This window comes from Cervus elaphus, chromosome 30, assembly GCF_910594005.1.
Source record: "Cervus elaphus chromosome 30, mCerEla1.1, whole genome shotgun sequence".
Taxonomy (NCBI): Eukaryota; Metazoa; Chordata; class Mammalia; order Artiodactyla; family Cervidae; genus Cervus; species Cervus elaphus.
The window spans coordinates 65,301,759-65,316,407 of NC_057844.1; the positions used below are offsets into that span (position 1 = coordinate 65,301,759).

General features: G+C 37.3%; 1 protein-coding gene across 1 annotated transcript in view; it reads left to right on the top strand.

Annotated features, from left to right (window-relative positions):
* The window catches only part of GPC5 (glypican 5), a 1,490,288-nt gene that overhangs the window by 1,438,378 nt on the left and 37,261 nt on the right, over positions 1-14,649 (top strand). The window lies entirely within an intron of this gene.

Consider the following 14,649-nt stretch of genomic DNA (forward strand, 5'->3'; position numbering starts at 1 on the left):
TTTTTTGGTTTTCACTTGGTGTCAGACAGTTTGTATTATCTATCATTCCAGATTCATCTCTCTGAGGTAGATACTGGCTAACCAAAAACCCAGAGATTTAATAGAATTCAGAATATGAGACACAGTATAATTTATGATCTTATTTGTAGTACACAGGGTGGAGATTAATTTTTTAGCTTATATTTTCAGAATTATTTGCAGTTAAATCCAGTGGACACTTTTCAGTCTTTATTTCACTTAAATTCTGAACAACTGTCAACATAACCCCACCCTTATTTTTTAAAATGCTTGTATATATGTGTATACATTTTTTTTTTTTTCCTGAAACCAGCCTCTTGGCTTTTCTTCTCTTGCTCCACTATTCCTTCAAGTCTCTATTTCCTGCTGCTCATCCACTTTGGGCTTCCCTGGTAGCTCAGTTGGTAAAGAATCTGCCTGCAATGCAGGAGACCCAGGTTCAATTCCTGGGTCAGGAAGATCCTCTGGAGAAGGGATAGGCTACCTACTCCAGTATTCTTGGGCTTCCCTTCTGGCTCAGCTGGTAAAGAATCTGCCTGCAATACAGGAGACCTGGGTTTGATCCCTGGGTTGGGAAGGTCCCCTGGAAAAGGGAAAGGCTACCCACTCCAGTATTCTGGCCTGGAGAATTCCATGGAATGTAAAGTCCATGGGGTCACAAAGAGTCAGACACAACTGAGTGATTTTCACTTTCATCCACTTTTTGGTGTTCTACCCTAAGTTTGGTGTTCTACCCTGTGCCCAAGGGTTCAATAATCAAATATTAATATCAATATATGCCTAAATCAATGTCCCAACCCAAACTCTCTGTTGAGACCCAAACTAGTATATACAATTGCCTGTGCATGCCCCTGTTGGACTGTTTCAGAAGCACAAAACACGGCATGTATAAAAAACCATGCCCCACCACCCCAGCCATGCTTCTTTGTGAATTTCACCACCCACCAATCAGCCTCTACATCATCAAAAACACTAACTTCTCCTTCAAACCTACATTAAGCAACAACCATGTACAATCAATTTTATTTTCAGAGGCACGACTTGAAACTCTCTTTTTCCTCCCAAATCTCCTCTCACCCCTGGATCCAAACAATCCTTCTCTTTCAACTGCATCTTGTTCTCAGTCTTACCCCTATGAAATCCATTCCTTACCCCTCACTCTCACCTCCTCGCAGACAGAATGAATCTACCAAAATGCAAATGTGATCATATTGCTCTCTTACTTAAACCCCATTTCGTTGTCTCCCATTAACATTAGAATAAACCTGAACTCATTAACAAGACTCATAAAACCCTTCGTTACTTGACATTCACTTATCCTCTGGCTTCTCTCACTCCCCTCTTCCTGCCTCTAACTTAAGGTCACAGCCACAATGAATTTTTTTTCAATTCCCAAAATGCGTCATCCCTTTCTTGTCTCTGAAGGCTTTTGTGTAGGCTGTTTCTTCTGCCTAGAAAACAATCTTTTTCTTCCTTTTCAACTCTCAGTTGAGGCAGAAAATAATTGTCCTTAAAGTAGTTGGGGTAATTTCTAGGTGCAAAGCTTATTCTAAAGCATTTTACATATATTAACTTCTTTAATTCTCATAACAGCTCTATTTGTTATTATTATCTCTATTTGACAATGAGAAATGTTAAAAATAAATAAATAAATAAAAAAGCAGTGAAGTTAAGGAACTGTCCAAATCAGAAAGGCAGTAACTGGCAGACCCAATGATCCTGAGCATTCTGCTCAAGCCATCTTCCCCATTAAGACCAGTGCTGTCCCTGTCCCACCGCCCTCAAACCCAGACAGGCTTGTTGCGCCTGACATGCCTCTGACATCCTGTCACCTGCCCCCACTCCCAAAGCACTAGCATTTTAAGTCACTGCCTTTGAACTATCCTTCCTGCCAGGCTATATACTTCTCAAGGGCAGGCACTGCATTTATTAAAGGAATGGATAATGAATGAGCAAAAGAGAACCATTAACTTTCTCCCTCCGTTTGGCATTTGTTAAAGATTCCTGGGACTTCAGGCAAAGGTTTTATCTGTATTTCCAGTGCTTCCTTCTCACAATTTGTGAAATTAGAATTATGTAGGCATTTCCTCCTAAAAATAGCCAATTCATAATCATGTGTATACTTCACAATTCAACACATTCACCTCAACAGTTCCAACGAGTTACAAATGGTCTCCCTGTCTTTTCTCACTGTACACCTGGCGATGCTTGTACATCGGCCAGTGTCTATCAGAGGCAGAATTACCCTTTTTAACAAGCAGCTGGTGCCGCTACAGTGGGAAGCCTGGGTTTTCTTCCATCTTCTATGCTGCACACTTATCATTTGCCCTAGAATGCATTTTCTCATAAACCAATATTTTTAAAGTATGTTAGCATCTCTGACCTGTCCCAAACATACATATTTACTTGATCCAAATATGGAAACTGCTAAAATGAATTGGCCAAATATCTTTTAAATGAAGAGTTTCACATATCAGATAATTTTTGTATTCTCTTGGGAACCTAACGTACACCTTTAGTATTTTTTCAGCTGGCAAAATTAAACAATATCAACCATGGGTTTAGAAATGGATTCATAGAACATAATCTTATTGTGAATTGAGATTTGTTTGCAACAGCCTTCAAAGTACGGGTGCCCACAATTTTTTTTTTAAAGCCCATGGAAAAGAATAAATAAGTTGTGATTTATGTGATTACCAAGATAGAATAAGACGGGTATGCATTAGAAATCACATAAGTTTTGGAGCTAGGGTGAACAATCCCCACGAGACTTTAGATAAGTTATTCAGCCTCCTGATTATTACATCTTTTTCTATTAACATCAATACTGTCTGTCTCATAAAGTTTTATTATGCAAGCTTTTTTTTCACAGTAAAATTTATGCAATAGTAAAATGATTACTATAGGGAACTTCTATTTCACAATGAAAATATGGCAGTCCCTCCCTGGACATACTCATTTTATACATTCACTCATTTATTCCTCACAGCAGCTCTATGATACATGATATACTATTATCCCCATTTTATAGATGAAGAAATGTAGAGAAGTTACTAAATGGTGGGACTTCTGTCTAAAACCCAGAATGTCTGACTTGAAATTTACTGTACTCTGCATTGCTGATTATAAAATATATTAGCCTTGTGAAAATGAAAGTGTTAAGTCACTCAGTGGTGTCCGACTCTTGCAACCACATGGACTACAGCCCACCAGGCTCCTCTGTCCATGGGATTCACCAGGCAAGAATACTGGAGTGGGTTGTCATTCCCTTCTCCAGGAGATCTTCCCAACCCAGGGATCAAACCCAGGTCTCCCGTATTGTGGGTAGATTCTTTACTGTCTGAGCCACCAGGGAAACCCTATATTAGCCTTATTAGTGGTAAATGACTAGGATATTTGTAGTCAATACAAAGTTTAAAGTGAGGAACAGGCAACTTAATAAAAACTGACCCTATAGTGATTTTAAATTTACCACCAATATGAAATGGTGAACTAAGAGGGCAGAAGAGATAGAAGGATTTTAAATGCTGTTTCTGTTGTTTACCAAGGCAATAACATCATGTGCTATGTTTGTTGTGCTTAGTCAGTCAGTCATGTCCAACTCTTTGCAACCCCATGGACTATAGCCCACCAGGCTCCTCTGTCCATGAGGTTCTCCAGGCATGAATACTGGAGTGGGTTGCCATGCCCTCCTCCGGGGATCTTCCAAACCCAGGGATAGAACCCAGGTCTCCTACATTGCAGGCAGATTCTTTACCATCTTAGTCACCAGGGTATGAAATACCTGTATTTTTATCTGCAGAAGAAGATTACATCAGAAATTGGATAGTCTGATTATCCTCAGGTTTTTCAAAGAGAAGCAGATGTATTTTATGGAAACAAATTTTAAAAACAATGTAAAGCTTCTAGGGCTCGTATCTTGGATATTGTCATAGTGACAACTTTTCAGCAGACAGTCAAAAATCCAGATAAAATTTTTTTTCATTAAAAATTATTGCTTGAAAAGAAACTGGGTTCTTTGCAGTGAATGCTTTTCTGAGGAAGTGTGAAAAAATCATAAGAATGCCATAGAAGATACCAGATTTCTTGCTATTTTTCTCACTAAAAGGTTAAAGATGACGATGATAGTAAAAGGACAAAAGTGATCACCCTGTGAAAACAACTACACATTTTTTTTTACTTTTAAATTAAACTGCCATTTCAAAAATGCTGCTGTCACTTAAACTGAGAAGTAGAGAATTACTATATTCCTGTAAAAGCAGGTGAACCAGATGCATAGGAAAAATAGTTGGCTACAACAAACCTCCCTATGAGGAAAAAAAAAATTAACCAGCTGTGTAAATAAAGCATTCTTTCTAAATGTCATTATCTATCTAAAATGCTATTTTCTTTCAGATGACATAATGTATAAGAAATGACTTGGCAAAATACAAAGGATCATACAAATACAACTTATTGGTAATTATTTGGATCTAGTTGGCTTGCTATCACATAGCTTAATAAAAATAAAAGAGAGTATCTCTAGAAAATTATATTAAATCTCAAGTGACCAGAGAGAAAAATTACTCCAAAAGGATTAAATACCATGGAATGTTCTACCATGCTCATAACATCTGTTTAGGACAGTTAAAAAGCCCAACAATAAGGAAATGTACTAGAATAAAATCATTTTAAATATGTGAACCATGAAGAAAGTGTAATTGATCTTGAAAAACTCATATTAAAACACATAGTGAGCTGTGCTTAACTACGAGGTTTGCAATTTAAAAACTGCAATGAGCTCTAATGGTAAACCATGCAAAGAAAACAACAGTGAGGTCAAATGAGTAGTAGAAAATATTAAAGTCATATGTACGTGAAGAAATATTCTAAATACTCTACATCCTTTATCCTATTAAAATACCAACATCCAAGTTAACTTTTTCTCCTAATTCTGTATATTTCTGTACACAGCAATAGCATTCATCTCAGTATCAACTTGGGAGAAGGCAATGGCACCCCACTCCAGTACTCTTGCCTGGAAAATCCCATGGACAGAGGAGCCTGGTAGGCTGCAGTCCATGGGGTCGCTAAGAGTCGGTCACGACTGAGCGACTTCACTTTCACTTTTCACTTTCACACATTGGAGAAGGAAATGGCAACCCACTCCAATATTCTTGCCTAGAGAATTCCATGGACAAAGGAGCCTGGTGGGCTACAGTCCACGGGGTGGCAAGAGTCAGACACAACTGAAATGACTTGGCACACATGCACTGCCATTCTACCTACACTGTCTACTTTGTATTCTGATTTCTTCCCATCAGAAACAGTGATGGGTCCTGGCTAGAGACCACTTCTTTATTTCTTCCTCTTAATGTTATTCTTCATGTTAAGTTTTATATCCTAAAGCACAGTTGCTCACAGTTGCTTGCTCCTGTCTCTTCTCCTGGTTTCCGTTTCCTCTCATCTCCCTTCACCAGTCTACACACCCTCATTTCACCTATCTTTCAGTACTAGTTCTCCTCCCAGGATACAAAACACCTCCTCTCGGGAAACCCTCTTCTCACGGTGCAGCCAACTTTACACACGTTTTTCTAAGCTGACCCATTTGCTCTGGCCCACCTTTCAAAACCCAGTTCTGATGGTTTCTGCTTTCTGGGAAGTCATTCCTGGCTATTTCGAGCCCTCAATCATCTCTGGCTTCTCCCAGATCCTCTAAGACATCATCTTCTCTTGCTTGTTACAGGTTCATGGAAAGCCCTGTGGACTGGCTACCTAGAATGTAAGCTTATGAGTGAATGACCATAATTCTTAGCACCCTGGAATGTATAAGGTGTTCAGTGAAGGAGTGGGAAAGGAGAAGAAGGAAGGGGGAAGGGGTGGACAATACCATCCTCTGGCTCCAACAACCAAAGTTTCTTTTCTAATCCATACATTAATGTATCAGTAAAGTGAACACTGGCTTATTTTAACAAAAAAACAGCAAACACCTTGAAAATATTATTCCGTTCCAACATAGCATACATATACTCCAGAAAGAAAACCATCCCTTGTGGTAAACAATCTGCAAGCCTTTCTCCCTAATTACATTCATCTGGAAGAAAAAAAAACTTTAATTCTTTTTTATTCCTATATATTTTGTATGGCATGGCATCAGAAAGAACTAACATTTTCTGAATGTTTTACTATTATGAAGCTTTTTGATTCAGTTTTTGTCTGAGGTGAAGTAGAAATTTTAAAACTCTTTTTTCATGAATCTATTAACACGCTAGACAGACTGTATCATTAGGCATCCAGTTCTATTTAGGGAACTAAGACACCTCCTGGAGAGAGAATTTGAAGTTCTGTTCATCTCTATACTCTCTGATCAAATCTATATAGTCTTATTCCTAGGAAGATCCCTTCTCTAGACAGAATCACCAGAAGACTATGTACCTGAGCTTTATTTCTGATGTTCCAGTTGAAGCCAAAAAACATTGACAATGAAGACTTTCAACAGTAAAACATTCATAATTTATGTGCATATAAATATATATTTATGAATGAATTTTTAAGGATGCTACAGATATTCCTAAAATTTTATATGTGGTAAAGATTAAATCAGTACAAAGATATGAGTAATGAAAAAGAAAAAGAGGTATAAAATAATTTTTAAAGCAGGAAACAAAAGTGTTATAAATGCAATATGTATTATGGGTTATATATTGTCACTTTTAGAACTTTAGTTGGCATTTTCCCAGGGTACTAAAGTACCAAAATAACCCCAATTTATGTTGGATATATATTATTGTATATGCAGTATAATGTGAATTATATATTTGCAAAGTATCTAACCACCTTAATGTGGTATGAATATCAAAAGCACACCAAACAGAGTACCAAGAATGCTATCTACCAAGAATTTTATATATTGATTTAATTAACCATATTCTAACTCTCTCTCCCTTCTAATTCTCTTTACCACACCGACCTGTTATTCTATGCTCATGACTAGTTTTCATTTTTTAAATTTTATCCTTATAAAAATCTCTATCATTTAAAAGTACATGCATTTTTGGTATACATAAATAGCATTATGCTATCGATCTCATTCTGCTTCATACCTTTTCCACTCAGTGCTGTTTCTCATACTTATTCATGATGCTCTGAATACATAAAATCTATTGATTCTAAAAATGTCATATTTTTTTTGGAATACATTTTTCAGTTCTTATCTATCCATTCCCCAGTGATAGCCTTTCAGAATGCTTACAATATCTTGCCAGGACAAACAATGCTCCAGTGAATGTTCTCATGCATATATCTCCTGTGGAAGACAGATTCCTAAGATAAACCTCAAGAACCCTTGTATAATCTTCCCTTTGAATATGGGTGGGATCTCAGAACAGGATGGAATTTCACCCCTGTGATTAGATTCCCTTACTTAGCAAAAGGGAAAGGATTTCGAATTTGTAGTTAGGTTCCAAATCAGTTGGTTTTAAGTTAATCAAAGGACAGATTTTCCAGGGTGGGCCTGACTTAATAATGAAAGTCCCTAAAAGAGGAACTTAATCCTTCCTGAAGAGCAATTCTCTTGTTCACTGTGCAGAACCATTCAGCCATAAGTACTCCAGCTGTGAGGGAATGGATTCTGCCAACAACCACATGAGCTTGGAAAAGAACCTCAAGTTTCAGAAGAGACCACAGTCCTAGACAACATCTAAATCACAGCTTTGTCAGACCCTAGGCAAAGGGCCCAGCCAAGCCAAACCTAGACTTCTGACCCACATAAATTGTCAGACAATAAATATGTGTTGTTTGAAACCATCAAGGTATCAGTCACTTGTGCTATGATTATGAAAAACTAATAATATCTTGTTGGACATGTTTGAGAATCTCTTTAGGATACAACTCAAAAGGCAGAATTCCTGGGTCACTAGGTACATATAGTATTTGTTTTGACCATCAGAGTATGAAGGCTTCTATAATTTCAATGTCCTTGCCTATACCTTAATTCTCTCCAACATAACTGCTGTAAAAATCTATCTCATTGATATTATATTTCTCTTATTACTTATGAGTTTAGGCAAGTTTCATTTGCTTACTTATGTCCTTATCTGGGAAGGTTTCCTTCTATAGTTTTTTTGTTCACATCCTTTGACATATTTCTACAAGGTTAGCTGACTTTGTTATTTTGCAAGAGTTCTTTGCATATTCTAATCTTCATTAGTCTGAGACATTTCAAATATCTTTTTCCCATCCATCATCTATCTATAAACATTTTCATGCTAACCTTTTAGAGTAAATCCTTACTTTTAATGTCAAATCCATTAATATTTTCCTTCAAAGTTTGAAAATTATTATTTTAATAGTGAAGCTTACCATTTGATTACATATCTGTGTAGGACTAATATATGATATCTGTGTAGAACTAATAGGCTTCCCATGTGGCACTAGTGGTAAAGAACCCGCCTGCCAGTGCAGGAGACCTAAGAGACGTGGGTTCAATCCCTGGGTCAGGAAGATCCCCTGGAGGAGGGCATGGCAACCCACTCCAGTATTCTTGCCTGGAGAATCCCATGGACAGAGGAGCCTGGTGGGCTACTGTCCTTTAGGGTTGCAAAGAGTTGGACACAACTGAAGTGACTTAGCACGCATGCATGAACATGCATAGGACTAACAAGTCTGAGGTCTCACCCATCTAAAAAACATGTAGTGAGAAACAGGAAGTAAACAGGCAGAAGGCAGACACAGGAGGAACACAAAGAGAAAGGCAGAGTGTGGACAGGTTTGGACAGTCTGGATTTGGCATCCAGAAAGCAGCCTTTCAAAGCAGGATTATTAAAAGAGGATTTGCTGTTGTTGTTATATTATTGCACCTTTAACACAGCAATGGCTAATTCTGGATGATTTAGAAAAAAAAATCTCTGGAATTTATTCTTATTCATGAGATTGGAAGAAGGAGGCCACTCAGGAAGGAGAAGGAGGAAGAAAAACTCACAACTTCCCAGACTGGGAGTTGCTGGTAAATCAGGCTGGATAAAGATTGGGTAGGTCAGGTGCATGTTCAAGTTTTCCAATTCTACACTTCAAGGCAGAGAAAGGAAGAAACTTTGGCTAAATGATTTAACAATGGGGTGAGAGCAGCCTCCTGCCCTCATTTGCAGTTTGACAGCCCAGGAATGGCTTGCTTTGTGTGTTCACCCATAACTACCTGCTCTACTTCCGGGCAGTAGTTCGTACCACATTGACTTTCCTAGTCCTCTCGGTTCCTTGATGGCATGGTTGAAACCTGGCGTAGCTGAGAGACCTAACTGGAGAGTCAGTGGAGACTGCAACACTGACATGGAGGCTGCAGGACAGACCTCCAGGATGAAACGTGCCTGGGAAGTAGAGCCGGAAACGAGATGAATGACATAAACCAGGGAGCACTGTGGAACCTGAACAGGGAGGGAGGAAGACAGACTGACGACAAGCTTTAGCAACCACTGGCAGATGGAAGAGGCTCAAAAGACCCTGAGGGGGGCTGCAAGGCACCACACTTGAGGACTTCAATCCTTACCCTGTTAGCTGAGGGCTCATTAGCTACACACACCTCCAATGACACAGGAAAATAATCATACAAAGCACAGGAAGCTCACATCAGATCCAAAAGAAACAGCTCCAGCCCAACAAGACTCTTAGGTCAGTGCTAACTCTGCAGCTTACTCCACTCCTTTCCCACGCTGACTGCTGAGGGCTCAGAAGGAAGACTAGTTTGATGACAGACAAAATAAAAAAAGCAGTTTTCTTTTTTCCGCTTGCACATCTGCATGGCAGTGTGACTTAAACATTCCACCCCGCTTCATATAAATATGAGGCCAAAAACTATGACCGCTTAGCATTAAAAGCATCTTTGTTTTCATTTAGTTATTTAAAATTAGCTATTCATATGAATGTCTTCTTTCATGATGTCAGTTAAACCACACTTAAGACTCCCAGATGTTTCACCCTATGTTGACAGGTCTGCCCAGTTGCATGCAAGCCATGTGGCTGACGAGCGAAATTTTGCACTTTTTCACTGTATGTTTGATGTGATATAGACTCAGTCCAACACTTAGAGACATCACCACATAATCCAACACAGCTGTGAATCATTTAATGCCGCTCTGGATTCCCCATGACCTCCATTTGTCTTACGATGATCTTCGGTGGAGTGTGACCATGTACTGTAGGAAAACTCAGCTGAAAGCTAACATACTATTAGAATGATCCTATGCCTGGAACTTTGTAAAAATGAGAAGAGTACTCTACTTCACATTCAAAGATATCCACTAAAACTTCACAAGCATGGCCTTAAATTAAAGTGCGCCCTCAGGAGACATTCAGCATGGCAAATGTACTATGAAGAGTCACCTCCCAATCTAGTCAGGCAATCCAAGTGAGAAATGGAAACAGATGTAATATATCTAGGCATAGCACCCCACTCGTGCCCAGAAGAGACTATAAATGGCCATATGTATTCCAGAGTCTGTGTCCAGAACGCTGAAAGAGAATCATCACAAAGTCAGAACAGATTTTCTGAAACAGGAATCATTTTCCTTTGGTCTTTGATGTGGGGAAAAAAGTATTCCTGGAAAGTGAGTTTGCTTAGATATGACAAGCTATTGCCATAAAGATGCCAGTTCATAGGAACATCATAAAGTATTATTTCAAATTAAGACATACTTATTTAAAATGCATTTTATATCACAAGATGTTCAGACTTGCTACAGAAGTAATTGTTTGTTCACTTTATCCTGAATTGGCTGAATGAGGACATGGAATAAAGTCTCAATTCCATTATCATATTTAGTTTTCACAGAACATGGTTTCAGCAGAACAAAACACATATGATAGCATCCTCAGGTCTTCTCTTCTGTTAGTCAAAACAAAATACAGTTTTCAGCAGAGAAGTTTTAATCTTGTGATACTTTCATTCATTGCTGTCTTTAGAAAAAATGTCTTTGGATAATTCATTCAAATATAAAATAACTTCAAAAGCGAAAATTAATATATAAAACAGTCTGCCTTAGATCTTGAAAGAAGTCCACTTAAAGTTATTTATCCATAGAATCAAGTCTTTATATATATATATTGGGTTGGTCAAAAAGTTCTTTCAGGTTTTTCCATAAGATCATATGGAAAAGCCCAAACAAACGTTTTGGCTAACTTTCTCTCTATATATATATCTATATTACCTAGGGCATTTGTATCTTACACAATGTAAAATCTGCCTGTGAAATTAATTTTTTAAAATTTACATTATTTTGTCAACTGCTTGTAAGGCAGGTTGAGATTTTTCGTTCAACCCAGGATATAAAGGATAAGAGTCATTCAGGCAGTTGGAAGCGTTAAGTTTAATGTTAAAAGCAAGTCTACAAAATTCAAGCTGAGGTTCTCATGACCTCCTAACAACCAGAGGAGCCACTGTTCCTAATTGAATATACAGCTGCCTCTCCATATTTGATTAATGACGTGTGCTTGTGTAAACGTCTTTGGCTATGTCATAATTCCTATTTTATGTCAAATCAGATTAACCATTTTCCATGTTTTGTCTCTACATTGAGACTGGTCTACACAAGCCAAAAACAAATTGAAATAGGATGTGCTGGAAATGTTGGGTGCATATCCTTGGATGCTACAAAATTTACTTCACGATGTTCCTTTGCATTTCCAGATTTTCTCCTCTAGAAGGATTCAGCAACTTGGTTCACATGATTACCCACCCAGTCAAAAACTCATAAAGCTCCATGATCCAGTACTCAGAAGTGTTTCTGAATACAGAGCCTCAAAAGACACACACAACAAATCTGCACTGCTTTCTATTTCAGTTATTTCCAGAATAATAATGGATGTAAAACAAAATAAGCCACATTCCAGAAGTCTAAAGTCTATATTTAAATATATATTCAGAACACTGCTATTTAAATTTACAGAATTTTGCACATTATGAGATTTTTAACACTTGGTACAATCAGTAAAAAAGGAGTTTTATTTATTTAGAATCATAAAAGTCAGTATTTTAAGACAATTTCCTTTCAGCCACCCTTGGCATCCTATGAAATAGGGGGAACAATTTAAACATCCAAATATTGCACAAGCTTTTAGATTATGAAATAGTAAAACACTTGAATTTCCCAAATATTAACGGCAAATAATTTTAAAATATGGTTAATCTGTCTTAGGGTAAATTGAGAAAGAGTTATGTCAGAAAAGTAGAACATATTTAACTTGGAGAAAGAAAAAGTGCCTCTTTATTTTTAAATAAGAGTTTTCTGTTTTCGAGCAGTGGTACTTGGCTGTTTCGACGTAGATCTGTTTGATTACAAATCCAAAGAAAATGTTCTGAGAACAGTCTACTTGTTTGCTCTAGGTTTAGGACTTGATGTAAGCCTCATTCGGTTGGTGAAAGCTTACTTTCACAAAGATTTCATGTTCGCAAATAACACCAGGAAATGATCCCAGTGAGAAAATTATACAAAGTCGTATTCATGAGTAGGTTTGGCTTGAATCAGTAGAATGATAAAATTAAACTCCTGTGCCTGTGTATTAGATGTGCAACAGATTTTAATGGCCCCAAATTAGAGGGAATCACCATTTCTTGACTTAAAGAGATCTACCTTAATAAATTGTGAGTCGTTTTGTGCAGCTTTTTAATGTTCAGTTTTTGGTTACTTAGGACATATATATTAGTTTGAGATTATTTATTCTCCAAAAATCTAATTCAAATACCAAGTTTTTGTACCATAATATGTCATTTCAAGATTATTTCCATTTCCAGTCTATGAGCTACATGAGCTCAGAACCCTCCTTTTCCTTTTACTCAAAGAAATGATGAGGGTAATAGTCACTTAAATGCAGGTTAAATTATGAAGTGACTTCAGTAGTTTTTATGTGGAAAAGTCATACAATTATAGAGATGGAGGTTATCGTAATCTGGACTTGAGAAACAAAAACAAAAAAAATTAAAATGAAACTAACTTAAGCAAATAAGGAATTTACTGACCCATGTAATAGAGAAGTCTATGAGTATATCTGACTTCAGACATGTCTGGATCCAGGAGTTTGAATGATGTCATCTCAGTTCTCTCGACAGTGTATTTATTTATAAGATGTGACTGTCTTTGCCTGTTGCTCTCCCTTCCACTGATAAGATGGACAAATGTAGCCTCAGTTAGATACTTGTAGAGCTTATATATAAACATAATTGTGGTTGATTTTTGACACCTGAGGCAGAAAAGCCCTGAATACTCAGTGGAGTATTCTTTGAAACATGTGCCCACTTTTCAAGTAGATAGGCAGTGAAAAATATATGTTATTTACTGAAGTACCTTAGGAACCATCCACTCTATTTATTTTCCAAATGAGAAAATAAGGCCAGAAAAAAGTAACAATGAATGTCACACAATAAGTTAGTCAATAAGTCACACAATAAGTTAGCATAGTTAGACAAAGCTAAAATAAATAATGAACTGATAGCAAAATAAATTCAAAGAGAGATACAAGAAAAAATAATTAGTAAGTATTTATTTACCTTTATTGACATAATACACATGTAATATATAGTGTAGTTAAACAGAGCTCAGTGTGACTGTGAATTATTAAAGATCAACTTGGCATTTGTCTACATCTATTTCTTAAGCAACTACTCTTGTCTCTGGCATTTACTTGGGCATCAAAGAAAGATGTTAGAACTAAAAACTGGAGCAGAAACCACTAACTCAGTGGAATAACTTTCCAATTAATTATATAATGGATCCTGAAGATTAAAGATATTTTATTTGTATTACTAATCTTTTTTTTAACTCCATATTAATGTTCTCTAATGTGCTTCCCTCATAGCTCAGAATCACCTGCCAATGCAAGAGACGTGGATTTGATCCCTGGTAGGGAAGCTCCCCTGGAGATGGAAATGGCAACCCACTCCATCTTGCCTGGATTCTTGCCTGGAAAATCCCAGGGACAGAGGGGCCTGAAGTGTTACTGTCCGTAGGGTCACAGAGTTGGACACCACTGAGCAATGTTGCTATCACAAGTCTGTGAATAAAGTAACTATTTTATATTTTATATATTTATTTTCACCTTACCTGATGTTTATCCATTTACCACAGCTAAGAAGTTCTACATTTTTTAGTTCCTGTTCACCTCTTTTGCCTCTCACCCTCCCCCATGATTTGAGAGACTCAAGACTGTTTCCAGGAATACCTGTAAAACAGCACAATGAGATAGCATTTAACCATGAAGTTGTAGCAACTGAAAAATTAAACTTAAACCTGGATTTGGGTTATTATTAAAAAAAAAATGGATTCTTTTAAACTCTGTAATCTTTGAAAGACAGAGTAGCTATTAAATTTGAGCTTTCCAGGAGTCAACAGAAAGAGGCAAAGTAGATCACTTACAAGATTCCGAAAAATCTGGTAAAAGCAAACCAATTGCTTAGGAATGACTGTGACTGTACCAAAACCAGAGAGAATTGTTGACGGACACCATCCTCCTAGGAAGTGGTACAACATTCATATCAAGAGCATGATATTTAAGCAGATTTGGCAAAAAGCAAACTGACGTTGAGTCAAAACACTATGATCCAAATACCTGGCCCTCTGATTATCTGGCTAACCTTGGAATCAGTTTTAGAAAACCATCATCAATTCA